Here is a 17,412-nt window from a genome sequence, read left to right as displayed (position 1 = left end):
CAAGTCCATAGGGAATATCTTCCTCTTATTGTATAGTTAACATAATCCTAAAGTGGGGCATAAGAAATAGTTTCTTCAAGAAGATAGGCAATATGAACACATATACTGATTAACATTGATTCAATTTTCTATAGAAAAAGAGACAGCCCAAGGTAGAAACAGTCATGTAAGACATAAGCTTTACTCTGCCTCTCTTGCCTGCCTAATAGCACTGTGTTTTGATCTAGTATTATCTCTGCCCTTCCTCATATTGATTCTTTGTGTTCTCTATTTATACTTACACTTCTATATGCTTATATCAACAGCCTGGCAAGGTTTCCTCCAAACTGTTCATTTATTAAATACTGTGGGATCATAATGTCTGACCATGAACCTTCAACTTGGTTGTTCTTCCTGACTCAAAGAAAGCACCAGATTTAAATAATTAACAGAAGCTTCATGTTGTAAAGGACAAGACATGTAATGTAGATAATCTCTCTTCTATGTCCTGTGGTTATACTTTGAATTATTATCATATGTTTAATAAGATCCTTCTAGAAGAGTGACATAACACTGTGAGAACATTCAGCCTTCTGAAGGAGTCTTTTTTATCTTACTAAGGTTCTGATTATTTAGGTTATACTCAATATTATTCTGTTTGTAAAAATTACTTTTTGCTCCTAAAATGATCCATTCTAATTTTGAGGAAGTTTTAAGTTTTCTCTTGAGTCATCCCAATTATAATAATTTGTTCATAAGATTAGGTTCTTATGATTATGGCATAGATGACCCAAATTAATATGGATATATTTATATGGCCTAGAAGAGTATATGCAGTTGATAGTAGGGAACTTGAAAATAAGAATTGATTAAAGAAAGAATATTGTAACCCAGAGGAGGATTTTTTATGCTTTGGAGCAGAAGAGTTACATCACTGATATGAATTATTTTAGTTAGATTGATATAATCCAGAAAAGAGAGTAATTTGAAGGAGACTGTGATATTTGAATGAAAATTATGTTTATGCAATGGAGATGGATATCACCATTTGTCACCATCCATCAACACCACAGACTAATTGTATGAACAGTAAGAATCTTCTGATTTCAATTTCTCTTCTTATTTGTATTTTTATCCGTAGAGAAAATTCAATGAGTATTTTTGTTTATTTGGAACTTGTATCTCTATTTATAAATTACTCAACTATATTAAGATTACTAGTTTTATATTAATTTTCTTGTACCAGGAGCTTTAGAATTTCTTTAGCTTGAGAAAATGATCATCTATTTCTCCATGTGGGAATGTAAAACTGTGAATTCCACAATAAACTCTAGTGACAGATTTTCAGATTCTATGAATTTCAAGGCTACTTCATCTCAAGGATGTATTATTGATCACAGCTGCTGGAGTTTGATTCTGCTCTTGTAAGCTTTGAAAAATAGTCAATTCCAGTTGGCATAGTTTTAGTTGATGTCTTCTTCTATTTCAAGGCATAGTAACTGTGAAAAGGGGCGTATATTGGATCCAATTTAGGTGCCTCCCCAGATACACTCTATCTAATATATCTTATGGACATACTTTTAACACAGAGCTTTCATGCCCACTGTTGCCACATCTCCTGCCCACAGAGATTATGGTCTAATTTTTGTCCAGGGTTTTATAATAAAAATGATAGAACTGTAAAGATGACTGAATGTGGAACCTCACCAGGAATTTTTTATTGAAGTCAGTATTCTGATAAGAAAAGAGTGGGAGTCTGAGATCTAGACAGACATAATTGTGCAGGGCAGGGTGAAAACCATGAAATCACAAATTATCTTGCATCCTCCTGATTATCGTAAGTAGCCTCCTCTCCCTTGAAAAAGAGGAAGGAACAGTTTTCCTTAGCCTAGACACCACGCCATTACCTTATTTGAAGAAGTTGTCATGCAATGGTATTTGCTTTCCTCGTGGGCTTCCTCCTACACCCCTTATTGCTTCCAACCAGCTAACGAGGGGAAAGCTTCAAGAAAGTCTAAGCACCAATGTACATTCTTGCTCTAGGATAAAATGAAATGCATGAGAAAATTGCAGGACTTTGCTGCTAAGTCCAAGTGTGAACCATGGGAGCACTTCATTATGGGAGATGTTAACACAGAATGGCAAAATATAAATCTTGGATTGAGGTCTATCCAATGGGGCTTTTTCTGTAGACTCACATTATTGGAAATGTCTCGTCAAGTAACTATGTGGTTTGCTTTACTCACAGAACTATCTGTTAGATCTGTGGGAAAGAACTACAATACAGAGTTCCTAAAAGTATAAAAGACCCAATAGTTGACTTTTTTTAATCTTAGGTATTGACAGTATCTTAAATATCTGTACTATTCTTTGGTGTGGAAGCTTAGGAGTGAATATGATTTGAACTTAATTCATATTTAGAAGACCCTAAAGTAAATTTCTTGAAGAAATTAATTCCCAAAGTTTCTAGGTGGGACATTTTTGAAGTGTGTCATCAGTATATCCATATTCAAGTGGAGATAAAATAAACTCAACTAAAAAATTGTGGGCTGACTAACATGACACCTGTGGATTAAACATGGGTTATATTTATTTGTTTATTTATTTTTGTCTTTTTACCATTCTTTGAAATGTTTATTACAAGTATTCTTAAAGACTTCTCTACATCCATTACAGAATGGTAAAACTTCCATTCGCTGATATAACACTGTTCTCAATGCATTTTTTAAATTCTTTCTTTTCTAAGGGAATCATATTATAATATATAAATACATCAACTTAACATATGCACCTTACATTTACACCACGTTATATGTCAGATATATTTCATCTAAAAAAAAAGCACAGGCTCTTTGTAAAACGGCAGTCGTGTAGATGAATCTTGACTCAAATTTTGGAGGAAATAAAGTAAGCTTGATGGGCTGTGGAAGGAATCATATGTAAAATTCCCTAAATAAAAATGTATTGACTTTAACCAGCCAGAAGAAATGATGAAATTCGGCCATTTGTGACAGCGTGGATGGACCTTGAGGGTATTATGCTGAGTGAAATAAGTCAGAGGGAGAAAGTAAAATTCCATATGATCCCACTCATAAGTAGAAGATAAAAACAACGACAAACAAACACATAGCATTGGAGATTCGATTGGTGGTTACCATGGGGGAAGGATGGGGAGGACAAAAGGGGTAATTAGGCTCACATGTGAGGGGATGGAATACGATTACTTTTCAGGTGGTGAACATGATGTAATCTACACAGAATTTGAAATATATTATGATGTACATCCACAAATAAATAAATAAGAAAAAAATAGGTGTTAATCACTATAAACTTCCCTCTTACCAATACTTTTGGGACATCCTATAATTCCTGGTATGTTATGCTTTCATTTTAATTCGTCTTAGACATTTTCCAATTTCCGTTTGATTTCCTCTTTTGTTCAATGGTTATTCAAGAGTGTTTTATTTTAATTTCAATGAATTTGTGAATTTTTCCATTTTCTCTTGTTATTGATTTCTTGTTTCACTCTGCTGTGTTCAGAAAAGATATTTGGAATGATTTCAATCTTCTTAAGTTTGTTAAGACTTATTTCGTGCCCTAACATATGGTCTATCCTGAAGAAAATTCTGTGTGCTCTTTAAAAGAATATGTGTATTGCTACTGTTGGTGGAATGTTCTGGATGTGTCTGTTAGGTACATCTCACCAATAGTGTTCTAGTCTGTTTCCTTATTGATTTTCTCTTTAAGTGTTCTGTCCATTTTTGTAAGTGGGATATCAATACATTCTATTGTTATTGTATTACTGTGTATTTATCCCTTTAGATCCATCAATATTCACTTTATGTATTTTGATCCTCTGATTTTGGATGCATATATATTTATATTTTTATAATTTCCTATGGAAATGACTCGTTGTTTGTAATGACTTTGTCTCTTTTGCTTATTTTATATTTGATAATGCTTTAGTCATCCTGCCCTCTACTGGTTACCAATTACATGGAATATCTTACTGTATCATTTCATTTTCAGTCTATGCGTGTTCTTAAATTTAGAATAGGTCTACTGTAGATAGCATATAGTTAGATTTTTTAAAAATTTTTTTAACATTGTGGAGCTTCCTCAAAATATTAAAAGTAGAACTACCATATGATCCAGCAATTTCACTTCTTGATATTTATCCAAAAAAAGCAAAAATGCTAATTCAAAAAGATATATGCACCTGCATGCTCATTGCAGCATTATTTACAATAACCAAGATATGGAAACAACCTAAGTGGTTGAATGGATAAAGATGTGGCATACATATATACACACATATGCAAATATACACATATATATGCAAATTATCCATGATCAGTAACATCATTTAAGTTAATGCTTGCAATTATATAATAATATCTCAATTAAGGATTGTTTTCATACAGAAAACACAATCTTATATATATTCATTAATGGTATTTATATAGCATAGAAGAGTAAATTGTAAAAAACTTGGGTATATAAATATGTGGCTTAATAATATATACTTCTATTACATAATAAATTAGTATAAATAATTCAAATAAAATATTTTAAAACATGGTGATATGTCAAATTTTCCCTTGTGAACGTAACTTTTTAAAATAGAATTTATTTTTTAGTGCAGTTTTAGGCTTACAGAAAAGTTTCACAAAAAGTACAGAGAGTTCCCACATATCTTCTCTGCCCCCCTCAGTTTCCCCATTTACTGACATATTGCATCAGTTTGGTATATTTGTTACATTGGTAAACCAATATTGTTACACTTGTACTAAAGTTCATAGTTTACATTAGGGCTTACACTTTGTATTGTACAGTTTTATGGGGTTTGGGTTATGCATTATGTCATGTTTCCATCATTGCAGTATCATAAATATTTGTTCTCCTTCACTAAAAATGACTTGTGCTCCATCTATTCATCTCTTCTCCTTTCTCATTGTATCCCTAGCAATGACTGGTTTTTTACAGTTCCCACAGTTTTGCCTTTTTCAGAAAGGAAGTTTATAATTCATAACTGTCATGTAAATATTGCCATTTTGAAACATAAATATCCTTCTTAAGGTTATCTCATTCATTGTTTTATTCTATTAATATTTTAAAATTCAATAACATCAATTGATTACTCTCTCTACTTGTAGACCACATTAATATATCACCCTTAATTTGGGCCAGCTATGCTACAATTAATTCGCATGATTCAAAAGAACACTAATACCACGCCCTGCCCCGAAGAAAGAATCAAGTTGAGAGTATAAAGTAGATTTTACCAAAAGAATGCTATTCTGAGTACAAAACCAACAGTCACAGCCTTCCTAAGATCCAAGACCTACCTCAGGACTGTGAATTTTCTCACAGTTCGAGAAAGATCTAAATAAACACAAGTTTAGAATTTGCAGTAAATGCTCAAGAATTGGAAAGAGGGTTACTAGATTTTATCTTGTTCCTTACCACATGGACTTTTTACAGTTATTTGAATTTGATACTTTCTTCTGAATCAGGAAGAACAATTCAGTTGAAGGTTGATGATCAAATGTGTCGAGACAGAAGCGTCTAATAAGTAAAACCCTTTGGAAGAGGTAAAAGTAGCTAGGCTGTAGAGATAAGCATGGGGAGGAGGTTAATCTAGAAGCAGAAAGCATCAGTAGTCACCATTATGAAGAACAGCGAAAACACTAGATAAAAACCATAGGTGACAATAGGAAGGCAAAAGTCAGAGAAACAGCAGTGAACCACTAAGGCAATGGGCCTTCCGTACCAGACTATACCTGGTGCTGTCACTTCCCCTTCATAAATTTTACTCGATACCAACCAGATTATGTGTTCACATTCTTTATTTTCCTGAAGGAAGTAACTCTCATGACCCAAGTTAGGATTATAAAATTCCACAATAAGAATACCATATTCTCTATGAGCTTTTAGGTCAATCCAAACTATTAAGAAAAATTTAAAACTGCCATTCTTCTTTTGGCATCTGAGACGAACTTCTTGTTCCACAACTTTCTCATTGCATTTTCCAACTCTCCATTTCTCAGTGTACAAATCAGAAGGTTGAACAAAGGTTTTCCAATTGACAGGTGTTTTCTTGTCCATGTGGAAGGTGGTTGCAGGGTATGTTTATATAAATATATAAGGACCAAAGAACACGATGATCACTATGATGTGGGAGGTACAGTTGGAGAAGGCTTTTCTTATTCCTTCAGCGCTGTGGTTTCTCAGAGAACACAAGATGAGAACATAGGAGAACATCACCATGACAAAACTCACCATACAGATGGTCTCACTACTGGATACTAAGAGCAGATTTACCACGTAGGTGTCTGTCCAGGTAAGTTTCAACAAAGGCTGCAAGTCACAGAAGTAGTGATCAATCACATTGGGACCAGAAAAATGTAAACTCAAGGTCATAAAAATCTGAGCTTAAGAATGTACACAGGACCCCACCCAGGCCACAGCCACTAGTGAACCACAGACTTGATAACTCATCTTAGTTGCGTAGCACAGGGACTTACAGGTGGCTACAGAGTGTTAAAAAGCCATGAGAATTAGGATAAATATCTCTAGGCTACCAAAGTAATACATTAAAAAGACATGGATCATGCACTCACTGAAAGAGATAGTGGTCTTCTTCAAAAGTTCAGCCACAATCATTCTAGAGGATATGGATGTAGAGAAGCAGGTGCCAGATAAGGATAAGTGGAAAAGGAAGAAATACACTGGACTTCCATGTGCCTAGCTGGTCTAATAATCAGCAAGTTATCTAACAATGTGCCCAAATAGAAAATCAAGAAAGGGACAAACTATTTTCTTCCTTACAGGATCCTTAGTTTACCCAAGCAGAATGAATTCAATCACATTATTGTTCAGCTGAATGATTTCATGAATGAGAAGAAGGGATGAATGTGAACTAAATTGTGTGAAAAAATAAAGGAATTAACGTAAGTTGTGTCATGAGATATTATGGGATAGTTAAAGCAAGTTAATTCTTGGTACTATGGGAAATCATGGAATATTTTAAGCAAAAGTAAATACTCTTCATGAAGTACATTCTGACAGATTTCTCAACGTCACTTCCATACTTTGTTCCTAAATGTTTAATGACCAGTTCAGTGGGCACACTGAGTCTCAAATAAACTTGTGGATGTGATACTTTTCCTACAGTGATCTTCAAATATAACCCTTTTTTATCTTTGACATTATGTTGCCTAATTTTGCCAATTTAATACATACAAAATTAAGAGCTAACCCTCATTTTATTATTTTCTTCAGTTTTTCCTTTTTTTAAAACTGCTGCCAATCCTCCTCTTTTTGCTGAGGAGGACTGGCCTTGAGCTAACATTTGTGTCCATATTCTTCTACTTTACATGTGAGATGCCTACCACAGCATGGCTTGCAAAGTGGTGCCATGTCCGAACCCAGGATACAAGCCAGCGAATGCCAGGCCACCAAAGCAGAATGTGTGCACTTAACTGCTATGCCACTGGGCCGGACCCTTCAGTTTTCTATTTTAGCCAGTCTTGGAGCCCATGTTTTGCATGGTGCATCACTTGGCATTTAGGATATACATGACTGCCCTTGTATGTTCAAGAACATTAATAAACAATGCACATACCACTCCCAACAAGATAAAGAATGTGTTCTTTATATAGTCCTTTATACAACATTGTTACAAACATTTATACAAATAGTATATTTTCTAGAAATACATAATGTTCTCCACTTCTCTGCACATTATATCCCAGATATTCCACTTGAATGCAGAAACAGGAAACACTTATAGTCTTTGAATAATGTACTGCAAACTTTAAGCACTATTACGATATTAGTTCTTGGCAAATACTAATAGACAGAAATGAACGCTCTTTAATTGTTAATATATCAAATATCCCCATTTTTATCTGTCTTTCATCAGTTTCTGAAAAGTGCCCCTTAGAGCTCCTGAAGTGACACTCCTAAATTAAAGAAAGGATATTACTTAATTGTTTGTTTTCATAATTCAAGTTTTTAGCTTAAGCATTATAGACCTAGAGTGGTTGTGCTTTTGGGTGTAACCAAGCAAATGGTTTAGGACCAAATCTTGACTGTAATCACCCAAGCCCCACCTTCATGAAACAATGAAATGGAGTAGAGAAGAAGAAAGGGCAGGGAAATGTGGCTTTAGAAAGAGGGATATTAGATCGTCAGTAACTGATTTATTTATGTTTTTATTTCTGTCTTAGCAAAGTCAACGATTATTAAATGTTGAAGTGTCACTTCTTTCAATGAAGATTTCTTTTTTTTTCAAATTTGAAAACAAATATTATAATCGCCCTTATTTCCGAAGACCAAAGTCTTTCTCCAGATATTTCCTGCCAAGTTGATATTGGACAAGGCACTGTATGAAAGTAAAAATATAAACTGAAATAAAGTATATTTAAATATAATCTGGAACACTTACTTATCCTATTGTCTCTCTCCCTAATCTCACCCAAAACTTCAATATATTGCCTTGTAAGTTGTGAGTTGACCAATGCTCAGCCTGTGATAGACTAACACAATCATAGTTATATATTTTTTCCCCTCTTTTAGTACATTTTCTTCTCAATAGACCTGAAATTTCTCTCATCTTCCTCAAAATCAAAAACACCTCTTGGGAAAAAGCCTGATGAGGTTATTCACTTTGGAGTGTCAATGATAAAAACAAAAGAAAAGTCTTTTTGGACTTTGTGATCCAGGACAAACATCTGAAACTATAAGAGAAATGTCTTGGCATCATGACCATTACAATGAGTTTACCATTTCCTTTGTTCACTTAAATGAGTGATGTGTCGTATAATATTAGCATTTGAAACTGTGGTAGGCATTGGAAGCAAGATGATGTGAAATTCTCTCATGCTCTATTCAGTCAGTGATTTTAGCCACACACTAGAGAGTGTAGTTTTTGGTATGGATATTATCAATTCTATTAACCTGTCTGTTTCCAGGATAAATTTAATTCTTTCTTACATTTGGACATATGTACTTAAAATGACTTATATAATATTTTTATAATATTTTATTCACTTATAATTTATATTTATATATAATTATATTTATAATATAATTATATTTTATATATAACAATACATACAATAATTATAAATTATTTTACTTATTTATACTATAGTTATAAATAATAAGTATATTTAATTTGTTTAACAATAAATGTGGGTCTTTGTCAAATATTTAATCAATAGTTTCATGATGACATTAAAAGTCTAGACCCAAATCTGCATCCGCAATGCTCAATTCTAGCCTTTCATGTTCCAAACAATTTAGACTACTTTAGTCATATATTTGTTAATTTCTCTGAGAAATATTCTCTGTGGCCTCAGGCATACTTCAGGGAAGCTCCTCCTGTGTTATACAAAGGAATTTTAATCTATTTAGTAATCTATAATACCCTCTGATCTAGAAAAAGGACAATATTGTTCTCAAATCAACAAATATTTATTGAATTCTGTGTATAAACAGTGTATGTTCACCATGTAATGGGGCTATACTAAGATTAGTAAATATAACAGGTGTGATCTCTGTAATAAAAGTAATGTAGTAGCCAAGGATTTAAAATAGCTAGTTGTAGCAGCAACTCACATATAATATAGAGGAAAATTGGCAAAGATGTTAGCTCATGGCAAATCTTCCTCAGGAAAAAACATAAATAAAAATAAAAAATAAATAGTTGTACAGTATGCAAACTCCTCTTGCCCTCTCCTTTCTCGCTGTAATATCTTTCTATTTCTAGCTGCTTCAACCTTCTGTGAACTTTAGGATCAAAATGCTGAGAAACATCCTTTAAAGGGCTTTCACTGATTTCCTGTGAGAAGGAAAATTCATTCATCTGTTCTCTAAACACTTGCTTTATAGCTTTTCTTATATTATTAGATACTATTGCCTTAACACAAAAAAATGAATGTGCTTATTTTAGTTTCCTTCCTGGAGTTAGAATATTGAAAACTATGTGTTCTCAGGATTTTATTCTGCATTGTTGCAACTCAATGCCTTGTACTTTGGGGGTGCTCAGGAAGAGCTTTTAAATTGAATATTTTCTACTACCCCTTAAAACGTGATCATATTTACCTCATTTTTCTTGCACCATACTGATTACAAAACACATTCACAACATAAATTTGCTGTGGCTTTCTGCCTACTGTGTAGGTTAGAGAGAGAAATATGCTTCTAATTTATACAGCCAGGAAAAGGAAAAAAAACCTGAGATCAATTTTAAATACCTTTGAATAATTGTACAACTGGAGTAGAGGATGTCATACTCTGAACACTACCACATGGCATGTAAGACATTGAAACTCTGATACCCATAAAATGATCATATTAAAGCATTTTTTAATGAATCCTAAGTCCTTAGGGGTGCAAGAAGATCCATTTTTCATGTATTCCTAATATTTAGTCTTGTTTTTATGTGTGATATATGTATAATCACGTCAAATTTTTTTTCAAAGGTGTGTTAACACCTTTCATCAGGTTCTCAATGGAATCTGATACAACAGGTTATAACGATCCAAAGACAAAGTGGCATCAGTAACCTAGCATATCTTCCAATAACTACTGTAGTCACCTCAACTCTTAAAACAAGATAAGGCAAGTTTGAAGTGGCTAAATTTGTCAAAACAAGGATAAGAGAATGTGTTGGTTTAGGAATAGGTGCATGGCAAAAAAATATTAAAAACAAAGCAGGTGGGAAAAGGTGGAGAATTGATGACAGTGAAATGCAAGTTGTTAGGTGCCTCCTTCTGTGTTTCTGTTTTACTGCAGTTGCTACAGTGGGAAGCACTTAGACACTGTCTCTTCAACCATCCACTACTTGCCTGAGTCATGTGTCAGCCACAGCTGAGTCACGTGTCAACCACACCTGAGTCAAGTGTCAGCCACAACTGAAGCACATGCCACACACACCTGAATGACCTTTGAGCCACACATGAGTCACGTTCCAGCCTAGCTGAGAACTAGCCTCCTATCTTTAGGAGAATCCCTATACTTACTTTATTTCTGCACAGAATTTACCATATTCTGTGAGAATGTTAGCAAGTTGCCCTGAGATTCTTTACCTCTTAAATGCCCAAAGAAAAGAGTAATGTAATTTATGCTTCTGAGTTCCTCACTCTGGGTACTGACTCACATAATTTCTGCTTATCTGTTCAGGAGATGGCCTGGAAACAGCTTTAACTGAGAACCAAAAATTCATCAGGAATCTCTATACCCAATACTTACATTTCCTATATCTGTTTGCCCCAAATTACATGAAATTAATATTTATTTGTTCCTCTTTTCAAATCTTCTAAAGAGAGCAGGAGTCTTGTGGAGAGGGAAGTAGATAATACCACATGTGAAAGAACATTGGACAAGGACAAATATTGATGAAAAGGGAAGATTTTTACCCAAAATATCTTCAGTAACTCCCCTCTCACATATTGGCAAGTTATCTTTCAGTTTTTAGCCTCCTCATTGTCATAATTTCTGAGCTTTCTCTGAGAAGTAGTCAGCTTTTAAATTAAATCTCAGAAATGTGTAAATTGCAAATTATATTCTTATGGTATCATATTGGAAGCATACAGGGAGTAGTGATCTTATATCCTGATACAGAAACTCTATCAAAAGTTGTCTTTGGAGATGGAAAAGTAGGCATTCTCCAGAAGTTACCTGTAGGTCACTACCTCCATTAACCTTTCCTAGAATTTCTAACCAGGCACGTCATTTCTAACTTTCTGGAATCCAAAGCTTTTTAGTGAGGATTCATCTTGTCAAACTACCTTACATCAAAATCATCTGTTAAATTTTCTGCATTCTGTCATCTCTAGAAACTGTAATAAACCTTAACTCAGGAAATATCTTACTCTATCCCTATACTGCTTTTTACGTGATACCCTTTCACAGACGTGGTGCTCATACAAGATTTACTGAGTTAAAATGATCAGTTTTCCTCAACAGTTATATTTATTCTATTTATGTCTTATATTAGCATCAAATCTCAAAAAAAATAAGCTCTTTTTTTCTGTTCCTTTCTCATGGTATGTGGAAAGAGTATAGTCAAAATAAATATAAAAATATATTAGAAAATTATTTTAGATTATTTTATAATGATGCATCTGTGTGTAAAAAGGTGGAAATATGTGTAAATTATCTGTCAGAAGACTCTCTGAATTAGTGTCAAGTCTGACCATTTTTTTTGATAGTGGCATTCTCATAGAACACTGAAAAAATGTTGTCTGCATTCCAGGGGGAATATTTTAAAAAATAATGTGCCTGGGTCCCACTCCAGCTGAGTGCAGGTTCCTGAGGGAGAAATGGAGTCGGCGAGTCAGTGCAGGGGGAAATGAATGGGACGTGAGACTTGAGTCAGTGCAATCAAGTCCAACTTTACTGTGCACAAGTGTCGTTTTTATATTTTTCAGGATTAGTACAGAAATAGCTCTACAAATATTCTCAGAGAGATAATGAAGTAAAAAATGAGCACAAGAATATTTATTAGCATTCTATTCTATAGAGCATAAGGTTAATAATCGTCTTCTCCGCAATTAACTATTGTTTGTTGCCTCTAAGCTAGAAGAGATAGGTACCTTGATATCTGTTGTAATTCATGGTAAAGTTAAATCAAAGAGAGAACGTCCAGATCTCTGGACAGGACAGCATTATGGCTCTTTACATCCTGGGGGAGCCACCCCTGCCTCCCTCAATCTTTTATGCCATTAGTGTAGATGGTTAATGGGAACAAAAGGCAAGTCAGGGGTATCTTATCCCCAGGGCTATTTGCGTTCTCAGAGGGCAGTTAAACATCTTCAAGTTCCTGTGCACCTTAGGGGGTGAAAGCATTCCTTTGTCTTTTAGGAGGCAGGGCTAACAGTCCCTTGAGCATACTGCCCGGAGAAAATATAACTTTACTGGTAAGGTAAAGGGCTGAAAAGCTAAGCTAAACTATATATCTTCAAGAATATAAAGCAGAAACAAGTATAGTCACAACCTTGATAGAAAGCATGCATATAATTCAGAAAATATCAGGGGTGTCGGCCGGCCATTCTTCACCGAGGGGCGTCCCTGTGCCCCTCGGCCCTTCTCAGCCCAGACCCTGTCAGATGGCTGTATAGGCGTCGGTAACACAGCTCCCGGCATAATTTATTGCTTTTAGGAGAAAACTTCTATAACACTTTAACAGAAAGCAGAAGGTCTAGAATAATATATAGATACTTCTTGATCATCCAATTAACCAGCAAACTTGAAAGGGCGATGCATATATATTTAGACAAAAAACTGGAGGAAGAAGGAAACATTAACCAAATGGAGGCTACAAACCTAATTCAACATCTTATCTGGGCAGGATTCCTTTCTGCTGGTCTCAAAAGGGACTGTGCTCTCCTCCATTAATTAACTGCATCAAACAAAATTAGCTCTCAGAAAAATATCTTGAAAGTTACCTGCAGGTGGTCACATTCTCTTACTATATTTAATTCTCCCGGGAGGTAGTGCCTCCCAAGCAGCCACCCAAAGGAGTGAAACCTGGAGGTTAAGAAAGGAAAAGGAATGAGGGGCAGTTAGAAGCAGCACAGGTTTCAGAACTATGTGAGGGGTCAGCCGGTTATTCTTCACCAAGGGTCAACCCTGCACCCCTCGTGTTAATCGACTGGACCCTGTCAAGCAGCTGATCAAATGATGTAGCCACGGGTCCCGTCAATAATGATATAAGTTGTTATCCTCCTGGAAAGTATTATTGTCTAAAGTTTTCCTTACTTTGTTAGTCATAAACATCCCACATGTAATAAACTTAACTTTTGATTTGTCTGTCCAGCCTACAAGAATAGCAAACTAATCTGCCTCACGCTTGTTAACCACATACAAAGATTCAGAATTGTTAGATGCTTCAAACTGACCAAAACTACTAGGGAAAAAGAAGAATAAAACAAATAAAATGGTGGAGAGGATGACAAAGAACAGAAAGAAGAAAAATAGTGTCACATACAAAAAATGAAGCAGGTCACCCAGAAACAAATCTGCTCCAAACCGGAGCCCTAAGTTACTCCTCCTTGCATTTCTCAGTGGAAACTTTGCATAACAGAAGGGTGTGAGATGATATATTCAAAATGCTGAATGAAAAAAATCACAAAGGAAGAATTCAATACCCATAAAATGTATCTTTTTAAAACAAAGATGATATGAACACATTTCTACACAAATAAAACCTGAGAGAGTTTGTCACCACCTGACCTGACTTACAAAAAATGCTAAAGTGGCTTCACATTTAAAGGAAAAGACAATAAACAACAACATGAACACATATGAAATTATAACACATTTTACGTAGTTACATATGAATACAAATGCAGAATACTTTACTAAAGTAGTAAATCACAATGTATAAATTAATTTAATCACAGTATATAAATTTCTCTTAATTTTAGTGTAAACATTAAAAGACAAAAATTTTAAGAATAAATATAACTATGAAAGTTGCTTAATGGAGATAGCATAAATATATATAAATTGTGACATCAACAACATAAAATTATTATAAAATGTGAGAGGTGGAGTAAAAGTGTAGATGTGATTGATGTTAAGATGTCACCATTAAAATATACTATTATAATATTAAGATACTTTATGTAAGTCTCACAGTAACCACACATAAAAACACCTACATATGATACAAAAGAGAAAAATGGAAAGGAATCAAAGAATACGAATACAAAAATTAACAAGATGGAGAGGAAAATAACAAGAGAGGAATAGAGTAACACTTGCAAGACACTTTCACAATAAATAACAAAATGGCAATAATAAATCATTGCCTATCAATGACTTCTTTGTGTATTTGGATTAAAATCTCCAATCAAAAGATATAATGCAGCTGAATGGACTTCTTAAAAGAGTAAGACTCTACTATATGCTTTCTATAAGAAAATCAGCTTCAGATGTAAGGAAGTGAAAAGTCTGAAAAAGAAGGCACAAAAAAAATACCCAATGCTAATAATAAATAAGGGGAAGAGCTGTGGCTGTACTTTATATTTGACAACAGAGTCTTTATGTCAAAATTGTTAAAGGAGACAGAGAAGAACATGATGTAATGATGAAAGGATCAATTCATCAGGTAACATAACAATTATAAATATGTATGCACCCAACAGCAAAGCTCATAAATAAATAAAAAAATAATATGACTGAGGGAAAAAGAGAGCAAAATATACTAATATTAGGATACTTCAATACTCCCATTTCAATACTGGATAGAACATCCAGGCAGACAAACAATAAAGAAACAGCTGAGTTAGACAACCCAAAAGATGAAACTGAACTAACAGACATATACAGAACTTTTCACTCAAAAGGAGTGGAATACACATTAACTAAATAAACCCGAAAAATAGCAGAATAAAGGAAATAGTAAAGACTAGAGAAGAAATAAATAAAACAGAGAAAAGAAAAACAATAGAAGAATCAATGAAAATAAGATTTTTTAAAGTTAAACAAAATCAATAAAGTCTTAGCTAGAGTAAGAATAAAAGAAGGCTCAAATAAATGAAAACAGAAATGAAGGAGGAGAAATTCATGGGATGACAGAAATATAAAGAATCATTAGAGACTATTATAAAGAATTATGCACCAGCAAACTGGATAACTTAGAAGAAATAGATAAATTCCTAGAAGCATATAACCTACCATGACTAAATCAATAAGAAATAGAAACCCTGAACAGACCAATAACAAACAAGATGATTGAATCAAAAATTTTCTAACAAATAGGAGATTGTTGGAAAGATAATGGCGTAGGAGGCCTCTGAATTCACCTCATCCTGGGGATATAACAAATCTACAACTACCAATGGAACAATTACCTTTCAGAGAGAACCAGAAACTGGATAAAAAGAATCTTCACAACAAGGAGCAATACTGACAGACGTGCAAGAGACAGAAATATCCCTCTACTGAGGAATAAACCACATTCTAGCCACAGTACTCATGGCCAGGAGCAATCCTAAGATACAAAGCCTTTCCTGGAGGAGTGGTGGAACTGAGCAGCAGCGCTCTGCCACAATAAGCAGCCTTTGACTTAAGCACAACTGAGATGAATGCCACAATACGTGGCTTCGCTGGATATTAAAACCAAGCAGGATACCCCCAGAAAAGCTATTGAACATAAGAGAAAGTAAAGTCTGTTCTTAGAGGGGCTATGCACAGGTTGACCCATTCCTTATACCAACACAAATCACCAGAAAGAAAGGTGCATAGTCTTTTGGTAAAAGAGACTTGATAACCTCTGAGCACATCTCCAAGAGGCAGGCTACAGCTGGGCCCACCTACACAGGGACGGAGACATTGGCAGCAGCTATTATTGTGACATAATACAAGCGTGCTGACACAGACACTGGCAGATGCCATTGGATTCCTTCGTCTCCTGTTTGTGCAGGGATTTGCTGCAGCCATTAGAGCACCGATTTAATCCAGTTCAGCCAGGGCAGGCAGACCACCGGGAGGACTGGTCCTGCTCACCAGAAGGCCTGCAGGGAACTGATGGGCCCACATAGGTGGGGCGTACGGGACTTCCACAGTGAGTTGAGTGAATCAGTATTGGCATGGCAGGAAATGCGCGTAAGACAGGACTGCATTGGTTGGATGTGTGGACCCATAGGTGGTGGGGGTTGTCGGTGGCAGCAGACTTGTGCCATTGGCCATCTCAAACAGCCACACAGGGTATCTGCCCCACACTCCAACACCTGAAATGATTTTGTGATGCCATGCCTAGGAACAGCTCCACCCAGGTGCACACCTGACAAACCTGACAACAGCCTCTGAGACCAGAGGCCTACAGCAATTGTGAGCCCCTGAGTCTAGCAACCAACCATGCTGAGTGTCTGACTCACTTAACAGCAAAACAGCAGCAGTTAGGTGCTATTAGACCTTGAAGGCAGCTGTGCTGGGTCTTTCCCCACCCAGTGATGTGAATAAAGTGACCATAGGAGCTGCACACAGCTTAGAATTACAACCAGCCATCCTGGGGGCCAGAATCCACAGCAAGAGTAACCCTGCCACAACAGAAGGACACATGTAGCCTTTACAGGGGAAACCCCTGCAACATTAGGAACTGGTGACAAGACGGAATCAAATTACTGGGCTCCATAATGTATCTCTTATATAAGGACACATTGGGAACTGATCTGTCTAATACATATATATAAGCACAGAGAATTAGGCAAAGTGAGAATACAAATTAATATATTCCAAAAAATAAACAGGAAAATCCTCAGAAAAAGAAATAAATGAAACAGAGATAAACAATCTACCTGATAAAGAGTACAAACTAATACTCATAAGGATGCTAAATGATCTTGGGAGAAGAATGGGTGAAAACAGTGAAAACTTCAACAAAGAACTGGAAAATATAAAAACAACAAATCA

The 17,412-nt window shown here is 35.2% G+C and overlaps 1 non-coding gene and 1 pseudogene across 1 annotated transcript; one reads left to right on the top strand and one right to left on the bottom strand.

Moving 5' to 3' along the window:
- Nucleotides 1–2,138: 2,138 nt before the first annotated feature.
- Nucleotides 2,139–2,268, top strand: LOC138922944 (small nucleolar RNA SNORA18). The gene has a single exon (XR_011436080.1). It is a non-coding gene; the product is annotated as a small nucleolar RNA SNORA18 (small nucleolar RNA).
- Nucleotides 2,269–5,930: 3,662 nt separating this feature from the next.
- On the bottom strand, nucleotides 5,931–16,682 carry LOC138922919 (olfactory receptor 4C16-like; annotated as a pseudogene).
- Nucleotides 16,683–17,412: the final 730 nt, after the last annotated feature.

Source organism: Equus caballus, unplaced genomic scaffold (assembly GCF_041296265.1).
Source record: "Equus caballus isolate H_3958 breed thoroughbred unplaced genomic scaffold, TB-T2T haplotype1-0000019, whole genome shotgun sequence".
NCBI lineage: Eukaryota > Metazoa > Chordata > Mammalia > Perissodactyla > Equidae > Equus > Equus caballus.
The sequence above is the reverse complement of the archived record's forward strand: the minus strand, read 5'-3'. Positions and strand labels throughout refer to the sequence as shown.